The 10145-nt window shown below is 35.6% G+C and overlaps 1 protein-coding gene across 2 annotated transcripts in view; it reads left to right on the top strand.

The window, feature by feature from the left end:
* The first annotated feature begins 9920 nt into the window (after positions 1 to 9920).
* LOC17878308 (putative F-box protein At5g66830) overlaps positions 9921 to 10145 on the top strand; it is a 3072-nt gene continuing 2847 nt past the window's right edge. For both annotated transcript variants that reach the window (XM_006285200.2, XM_023779246.1), the window contains exon 1: positions 9921 to 10008. The gene's annotated coding sequence lies outside the window, so the exon portion shown is untranslated. The remainder of the gene's footprint in view (positions 10009 to 10145) is intronic.

Genomic DNA, 10145 nt, shown 5'->3' with positions numbered 1-10145 from the left:
AGTCATAGAACCTAAGAAAGCATTCAGATCAACCATTCCTTTAACATTCTTTAAGCAGTAGCCATGAATCCGGATGTGAAATGAATACAAACTCATTTGGCTAGGTATGAAAAGGTTCAAGAGACAAAGAGGGTCTCCTTTAGAGAAGGTTTAACCGTTTAAGTACAGGGATCTCTCAATGAACAAGATTGAGCTTTTGGGAGAATGCTAAAAGTAAGGACCAACAAATGCATATAGGAATAGTTCTTTCGCAGAAAATGCAACATTTCCTCGTCAACTATTCCGACGTCGTTTTAGAATGAATAAGCCCTTATTCATGCGTATTGTTGATCAGCTATCTAATGAAATTCCTTTCTTTCAACAAAGAAAGATGCGACCGAAAGGTACGGTTTCTCTGCACTACAGAAGTGTACAGTAGCAATTTGTATGCTTGCATATGGTTGTGCGACTGATCCGGTTGACGAATATCTCCGGATTGGGGAAACATCTACCATGAAGTGCATGAAACATTTTGTTGACACAATAATTTTTTGCTTTGAAGAACAGTACGTAAGAAAACAAACCACTGAAGATCTTCAAAGGCTACTCATTATTTGAGATATTAGAGGATTCACCGGGATGATTAGAAGCATTCATTGTATGCATTGGGAGTGGAAGAATTATCTCACCGCTTGGAAATATCCATATACATGTGCCTCTAGAAAACCAACGATCGTTTTAATGGTTGTAGCTTTACAAGATCTTTAGATATGGCACGCATCTTTTCGACCTCCAGGTACTTTAAACGATATCAATATTCTTGATCGCTCTCTTGTTGTGATGACATCTTAAAAGGGCGAGCATCAAAAGTAAATTATTTAGTTAACGGGAACGAGTATTATTTGGGTTACTATCTCACAGATGGAATTTATCCTAAATGGGCTTCATTTATCCAATCTGTTTCACTTCCACAAGGTAAGAAACCATCTTTATTTGCAACCCATCAAGAAGCTTGCCATAAAGCTGTCGAACGTGCTTTTGGAGTTTTGCAAGCTCGATTTGACATTGTCAAAAATCCGGCTCTTATTTTATGTCACCGAATTCCAACAAGCGGAATCTGCTAGAAGTATACAAGTGGATTTCACATATTCTACATAAATGCCTTCAAATCTTATCGATATGATGGCCACTAGAACTAGACTTCGTGATCGAATTATGCATCAACAATTAAAGAATGATTTGGTCGAGCATTTATGGACAAAGTTTCTCGAAATCAAGTTTAAAACTATTGTACTTCATGTTCTTTATCTTTTAAATTATAACTTATGTATGTTTGAAAATTTTAAATTTGCAATAGTTATATCTTTTAAATTGTATTTTAGTATTTTCAAAAACTCCAAATTTTAGTTTAATTTAATTTTTCAATAAATATTTTTTCTTAAGAACCCCAAATTAAGAGCCTACCAATTATCACATCTCAAAACTAAAAACCAAATTACAACTCTTACATTTTTCTTTTTCAAATTTACTAATAAACTAATCATTAGATTAAAACTTAAGATCTTATGGATAATGTTGCTCTTATGGGGCAAACAAAGAAATAAAGAATAAAAACCAGAAAATAAAAATATCCCCTATATATTAAAACAGAAGTACAAAAGTGTTATGGGTAGGGTCAATTGAAGTTTTAAACCTAGTTTGTTCAATTGGATCTTTGATAGGTCCAATTTAATTCACATAAATGTTTTTTATATCAAATTTGATTGCATATATTTAGGTAACTATAATTATATTATTTCCATACCTAGTTTCGCATTTTCTAATATTTCTCTAACTAACTAAAAATAATATATGAAAAACAATTATTATCCTTCTTTCGTCTTTATATGATCTTATGTTTAATTTATTATTATCAATATATAATACGAGTGTATGATAAAAATTCAACATTTTTTTTATATATGTTGCAATTTGATATTTTTTAAACAGCCATATATTACTCAATTGACAAAAAAATGTATATAGAGTGTCCCATCAGTCAAAATATTTTTTTGATAATAGTTCATATCATTATAAATAAGACAAACATGCTTCAAATTACGAATGAGCAGTAAGCTTGATTTATTAGGCATCCAAATTTCAATGTTTTATTTTATATAATCCGGTTTTAAGTTTGAGTAAATTAAAACTTAAAAAAAAATCAAAATAATATAATAGTTAAAATTTTAAAATGTTTAAATATTATAAATATTAAAAATTTTAAGATTTATTTTAAAGTTTCAAAATATTGTGATTTTTAATCTGTATAAAATTTTAAAATAGTATAAATATTGAAACTTTTAAAAAGTTCATATATTATAAATATGAAAATTTTAAATGATTCAAATATTATAAATATAAAATAATTGATAATTTGTAACGGGTGAGAACATATATTAAATCATTGATAATTTTGTGATGGGCCGGGCCGGACTGGGCTTGTTATGACAATCTACCATATCATTTATAACACTCCCCCTTGGATATCATAACCGTCGTGAGCTAGTAATACGCTTGGGGATGTTGCCTCATTAAAACCTTACCAGGAAAACCCATTTGGATAAAACCGTGGTGAAGGAAAAAAGAGTACAACACGTATTACCCCCCTCATTTGAAGCTCATCGAAGATCTTTCAACCGGCGCATTACAATTTGATTTATAAGTTTCTTGAATGTTGAGGTTGGAAGCGACTTGGTGAATAGATCCGCTGAATTGTCACATGATTGGACTTGTTCCACTTGGACCTCTCCGGCTTTATGTAATTCATTAGTGAAGAAGAACTTTGGCAAGATATGCTTCGTCCTATCTCCTTTGATATATACGTCTTTAAGCTGAGCTATGCAGGCAACATTATCTTCATACATTATTGTTGGTGTTGCCTTCCCTTCAGTCATCCCACAATCGATCATAATATGTTGAGTCATGGACCTCAACCAAACACATTCACGGCTGGCCTCATGCATCGCCAAAATTTCAGCATGGTTGGACGATGTGGCTGCGATTGTTTGCTTTTGAGATCGCCAAGATATTGATGTACCACCGTGTGTGAAAACATAACCAGTTTGTTATCGACCGTTGTGCGGATCCGAGAGATAACCTGCATCAGCAAAACTGATGAATCCCTCTTTGGGTTGGTTAGTATAATATAGACCCAAATCTTTCGTACCTTGTAGGTAACGAAGAATATATTTAATCCCGTTCCAGTGCCTTCGGGTCGGACATGAGCTAAATCTTGATAATAATAATAGTTCACGGCAAAACATATATCTGGCCTAGTGTGGCTCTCCATAGACATCAAAACTCTTATGGCACTGAGGTATGACATTTACGGACTGAATGGATCACTATCCAATCTGAGGCTTCTGACCACCATTGGGCCTGGTCAATGGGCGGGCCTAGTCCTTATTAAATCTCCTTGAGTACTCTTTTAGTATATGCCATTTGATGCACAAGGATTCTATTATTCACGTACTCAATTTGTAATCTCAAACATGACTTAATTATTGTTTAGGTCTTTCATTTCAGATTCTTTTCCTTTTATATTTAACTGTTTGGTCGATCACCCAAAGGTTTAAATCATTGATATACACTGCTTATGATTACAAATCCTTTGTTTGCAAACCTCTTTATGAAAATACATGGACTGATGGGATCATTTATAACTTTACATATGCCCATTTAGTCTAAGTCCATGAAAGGATTTTTCCAGCCTTATGCAGTGCTGTTCTCGAGAACCTTTCTTATCTTTGAGCTCAATACCCTCTGGTAATCTCATATTTTATCCAATGGACTTCTATAAATATGCATGCATTACATCCATTAGTCACAAATCAAGTCTTTCTTTTTTATATATATAGCCAGACTTATCAAAAATTAAATGTCTTAGCATCCAACACAAGGGAGTATATCTCCTCATAATATATTCTTGGTCTCTGTGAGAATCCTTGTGCAATAAGCCGTGCTTTATATCTCACGATTTCACCATATTTATTTATTTTCCTCACAAAGACCCATTTATGTCCAACTGGCTTTATATCGAGAGGCGTCCTTATTATTGGACCAAATACATTCCTCTTCTTTTATGAATTCAACTCGACATTTATAGCTTATTTCCATTTAATCCAATATGATATTTGAATGCACTCTAATATGGACGTGGGTTTTAGATCCTCGCTTATTAATTTCATTTCAAATGCTACCTTGTATGCAAATATATCATCGATGTCGACATCCTTTCGGTTCCATCTTATCCTGGACATAACATAATTGATCGCGATCTCATTATTATCAAGAACTTCATCAGTACCTTGAAGCTTGGCGTCCCAAGGCTCATTGTTAGGTAACTGAGGTTCGGTTATGTATCGGGTAACTACGGTTTTCTCAACCTTGGATTCATTCTTAGCACCTTTCTTTATTTCTGAGGGTTCTTATCTTTGGAACCTATTGGTCTACCACGTTCATACGGGCTTTGGACTCTATAGCAACTTGATTGTGTCCTTCCTGAACATCAATTCTTATTGGTGCATTTATAGCTGGTATATGTGACTTTGTCACTTTATGTGGGTCAAAGGAATCTGACATTTTTATTAGCTAGCTTTTGTATTATCTTTTGGACTTCTAATTCATATTACATAGTCCGAGGATCTTCCCATGATAAGGATGATTGATTTCATGTAATTTCCTTTACCAGCTTATTATTATTATTATCTCCCCCCCCCTCATGGTGGATAATTGGATTCGTCAAAATGACAATCCGCATACTTGGCCTTGAATAAATCAACAGTGGTCGGCTCAAGCTACTTATTTATTATGGAAGATTCATATCCAACATATATCCTCATCCTCCTTTGAGGACCCATCTTAGTTCTCTGTGGTGGAGCTATTGATATATATACGGCACATCCAAATATCTAAGATGGGATATGTCTGGCTCATGACCAGTTAAAAATTGTTTTGGGGAATATGAATGTTCACTAGATGGCCTGATGCGAATTATTCAGCTGCATGTAAGACAACATGTCCCCAAGCTGAGATCAGGAATTTTGATTTCTTTAGCAACTGTCTGGCAATTAGCTGTATGCTTTTTATAAATGATTCAGCCAAACCATTTTGTGTATGTACATGTGCCATATAATGTTCCACACTTACCCCCGTGGACATACAATAAGCATTAAAAGCTTGGGACGGGAATTCACCAGCATTATCTAGACATATAGTCTTTAATCACTTTGACTGATGATGGCCTTATAATGAGTTTCCCTTATGAACATGCTACACACCTTAGATTCTTTGGGATAACTCTTAATTCTTTCAATGTGTGTCCGTATGTATTCATTATTATTTTTTGCATCATACTCGACCCGGGCTAAGCTGGTCGTGCCATAAAGTGAATCTCTTGGTAAACTCTTTGTTTACCGTGGCATTGGCTTCTATCATACTGACCTTAGCACAGTAAATGCCTGTTAAATATAGCGGGAATAGTCTCTAGGACTTTCTTATGGCCTTGGGCGCTTTCATAAATCATAAGGAACTCTTTATTTCCTTCGCCCTTGGTTTCAACATGGAAACCATTCATTCTTATATCTTTGAAACTTAATAGGCTCCTCTATGAGCTGGGTGAATATAACGCATTAAAATTTCTAAATGCGTACCCTTGGGCAATAATATATGGGCGTGGCTATACCCTTCAATTAAATAAGCCATACCTGCTATGGTTCATGGAGTGGGGCTGATCCCGGAGGTCTCATCTCGCTATTTCTCATTAATAATTTATTGTTTTGCTCGGCGAGCAATAAACATGAGACCAGTGTTGTATATGTTTCAAAGCCTTTTTCACGATATTGTTGTTGCAACAATACGTTATTTGTGTGGAAGGTGGAGAAGGTTTTCTGAAACATATCCTTCTCACTTATCTCCTCTCCACACAGTTTCAAGATAGAAACTATCTAAAACATGGCCGAATTATATTCATCCACGGACTTAAAGTCCTGGATCCTGAGATTCCTCCAATCATACATGGCCTTTGGTAATAACACCGTTCTTTGGTGATCATATCGTGTTTTCAACTCATTTCAAAGGTCTAAGGGATTCTCAATAGTCAAGTACTGATCCTTGAGACTCTCCGCAAGGTGATGGCAAATAATCAATATTGCCTTATATTTCATCTTATTGGGCTCGTCATTGCAATCAACAATACATTCATCGAGCCCCTTTGATTTTAGGATAATCTTAGTATTCAGCGCCCATTGTAAATAGTTATCTTCCGAGAGATTAAGGGCGGCAAAATCCAAGTTATTGAGTTTCGACATCTGAAAAGACATATGCTTATTCTTAGGTTTCATTATAAACCACTTATTACCTTTGCCTGTTCCAACCGTTCGGTAGAGAGGTAGCCCGCGCATCAGTTCGGACGTGTATAAACTCGCCGAGGCGCGTCCCCTTTTCTCCGAACAATCATCCCGGACAAGGTCTATGCATATTCTTATATTCTCATCATCTCATATTCTCATGATCTCATATTCTCATGATCTTATAATCTCATAATCTCATAATCTCATATTCTCATGATCTCATATTCTCATGATCTTATAATCTCATACTTTCATGCCAAACGACATTCTCTTTTCATATCAAGTATTCATGCGATTTTAAACAAGCATCCTAGCATGCGAAATCTATAAGATCAAACACTCATCATGCAATTTCAAGCATATAATTCATGATCTTAAGACTTTATAATTTATAATGTAATTCTAGGTGTTCATGCTTGATCGATTTTATTTTAGAGAAATATTAAGGTGATAATCGATTTTAGGGTTACATGAAAAGCAGTCCAAAGAACAATCTCATATTTTACGGTTTCAAAATTTCGCATGAAAAGCAGTCCAAACAACAATCACATGTTTTAGGGTTTTATAATTTCATGTGAATAGTACTTCAAACAACAATTTCATATTTTTATGGTTTTATATATTCATATGAAAAGTACTTCAAACAACAATCATATGTTCAAGTTTTCATGGTTTTAAGATTATAAACATGAAACAATGGTTTTAGGGCTCATGTTGTTTACCTCTTGAACACCGATTGGATTCTGAATGGTTTTGGACCGGGAGCTAAAGACCTCGGTAACTCAAGCAAGATCCAGTATCGCCGTGAACCTCCTTGACGACAAACTCTTTTGTGTTTTTCCTAGCGATGCTTCTTCATGAACCTGTGAAAAGGAAACAATGCTACTCGGTTTCTCCGGTTCAAAATTGGTTAGTTTATCAAGCACAAAATAAAATTGGAGAGATGAAAGAGTACACTTAGCTTGCGACGAGGCGAGATTTTACGTATTGTTGGTTTCACTTTGTTCTTCCTTGTTTCTTGAGAGTTGCTGATTTTGGACGGCTATGAGTGGTTCAATTTCTTTTCTCGCACGTAGTCTTCGGCTGCTCCGGTGAGATGAGTGACTACTCGGGAAATGTTTATCAACCGGCTCCTTCTTCGGGGATTGACTATTTTGCTCCTTTTTATTTTTCTTGCCCTCCGAGATGATGACTTGTTTGGCTGATATCTTTTCTTTTCCTTTAAGTTGTGCTTCCATCGGCTTAAGTCTTTCGTCAATTTTTTTTGTAAGCTTTCCGTGCTTTTCGTTCATCAATCTATCCATTTGTTTGGTGATTTTCTTGGTGATAGCATCAATGAAGACTTGATTGTTAGCACTTATTCTCGAACGTGATGACTTGGATTTCTCTTCCCCTGCCATTGAAACAACACAAACCCAGTCACTAGTTCGAAACAAAAAAAAACATGACAATTATGCCTAAAAACAGATGAATTAGATTTTACAAAATAAATTATAAAATCAAGTTCAAAAATTCTAGAAATAATTTTTAAAAATACTAGACTCGTTCTAGTTTCAGAATCAGTTGAACTTATAATTTTACGATGAGCCAGTTATTTATAAAAATTCTGACAAGTTGACAGAAAATCCAGAATAAACAACTGACGAAAATAAAAAAAACGGAAAATGCAATGGATTATGGATGAAGATGGAATGGAAAAGATGAAAGATGGTAAAGAAGATAGAATACTCAACTTTTCAGAGTGTGCTCTGATACCACATAATACGAATCTCCTAGAATCGACACTCTTGAAGTTAAGAGAAGGATAGGCTTTGCACATGAGGGATCGTGAGATCACTTAGACCAAAGGATGTGGAGCGAATGGTTGCACAAAGGTTGCGGAAGAGCCTTTGATTTACCGAACTTGGACTTCACTAAGGATATTACACACCAAAGAAAGAACAAGAGAGAGATCTAACTTTAGAAAGAGTTTTTGATAAAAAGATTAGATCAGTTACAAATGAGAGATAGAGGGGGATTATATAGTAGAGGGGAATGAAAGAGAAGAAGTGCTTTGGAAATACACAAGTGCCTTGGAAATACACTCATGCAAGTCCATGCACCAAGTCTTGCAAATAACAAAACATTAAATGCAAGAATGAAGAGAAAAGATAGAAAATCGGCCAAGGCAAAGTGATGGGCCTTGTACCCACGAATTGGGCTTGGTAAATGGCCTTGAAAGTGTTACTTAGGCCTCATTAAAAACCTTGTCAAGAAAACCCAATGGGACAAAACTTGACAAGGGAAAAAGAGTGCATAAGCAACACTTAACCCTTTACCGAACCTTTTGAGCCGTGATGATTATTGAGGAGACTTGAGCCACGTCTGCTTGCTTCTTGTCTAGTTCCCTAAGTCTTCCATTGGTTGATGGGTGGAGCTCCTTAAGCCTTGAGCGTGTTGGAGGATCTTCCGGGACGTCTAGTGCTTCCTCCGCTTTGAGCTACTTCTCGGCTAGGTGCTGTTCCTCATCTTCGTGCTTGTCCTGGTCTCCTTGTTGCTCCTTGCCAACGGCTTCTTTCACTTCGTGCTTCGGGTCTTGTTCGACCATAGTCATATCATATAAGGATTGATACAAGGGGTTATGAGTAAACCCTAATACAATAAGGAAAAGATTAAGCCTGCTCAACATAGGACGGACCAGGCTTGTGATGGGCAGGACCGGACTGGACTTGTTATGACAATCCACCACATGATTTATAACAATCAACCATTTAAAAGTTTAAATTTTTTCATATTTGAAAAGGAGTTTTATTGAAAATAGATAGAAAAGAGGAGTATTTTTAAAAATGGCTAGGTGTTATTGGATGGAGAATTTTAACGGATTTTAGTTACCGGTGGATTTTAAAGTTCAATAGCCTTTAAATGCAATTAGGTGGATTTGATGTCATTACTAGTGGACTTGAAAGTCATTACTAATGGACTTGAAAGTCATTACTAATGGACTTGAAAGTCATTACAAATAGACTTTATAATTTTGAAAATCAAATTAAAAGAAAATTAATAACCTACAAAACTATGTCGTAGACCAAAACCAACCAAATTAAATAAATCAAATTACTAATGTCACTGAAGATATACGTCACGTTTGTACTGCAAGATCGATCCCTCAGCCACACATAATCAAAAACCATTGCATAAATCAGGTACATAGACAGATAACCAAAGTGAGACGTCACTCGTAGGACAATGACACGACCTCATATTTTTTTTTTAATAGAAAACGACAACTTGAATGATTAATGATTAATAGAAAACAACAACTTAAATAAACTGCTACACTTGCAGTGGGACTCGAAAACACAAGTAAAATACACAATGCGACCGTGAACTCTCTCGAGTGTGTTAATTAACACAAGAATAATGCATTCTGACCCTTGTTTCTCCTTCTCAGGCTTTACATGCTCTTCTCTCGGCTGTGTCACCGGCTTATCTCGTGGCCCTAATCTATCCAGTTTTCTATCCCCTTCCATCTCCAATCTTTTTTTTTTTTGCTAAGATAAAATAACACGGGAGCAATACTACTGCAACGAGAATGCATCAACGTTGTAGTTAAGTTTAAGATCCAAACTTAAACAATATGACAACGTTGTCCCATTGCTAGGTACGATCCAAACTCTCTCTCTCTCTCTCTCTCTCTCTCTCTCTCTCTCTCTCTCTCTCTCTCTCTCTCTCTCTCTCTCTCTCACACACACATATGAAAAAAAATATATATCTCGCTCACTATCTAAAATAGAAAAC

This window comes from Capsella rubella, unplaced genomic scaffold (assembly GCF_000375325.1).
Source record: "Capsella rubella cultivar Monte Gargano unplaced genomic scaffold, Caprub1_0 scaffold_7, whole genome shotgun sequence".
NCBI lineage: Eukaryota > Viridiplantae > Streptophyta > Magnoliopsida > Brassicales > Brassicaceae > Capsella > Capsella rubella.
Note: the sequence above shows the minus strand (reverse complement) of the source record. Positions and strands in the feature narration are given on the sequence as shown.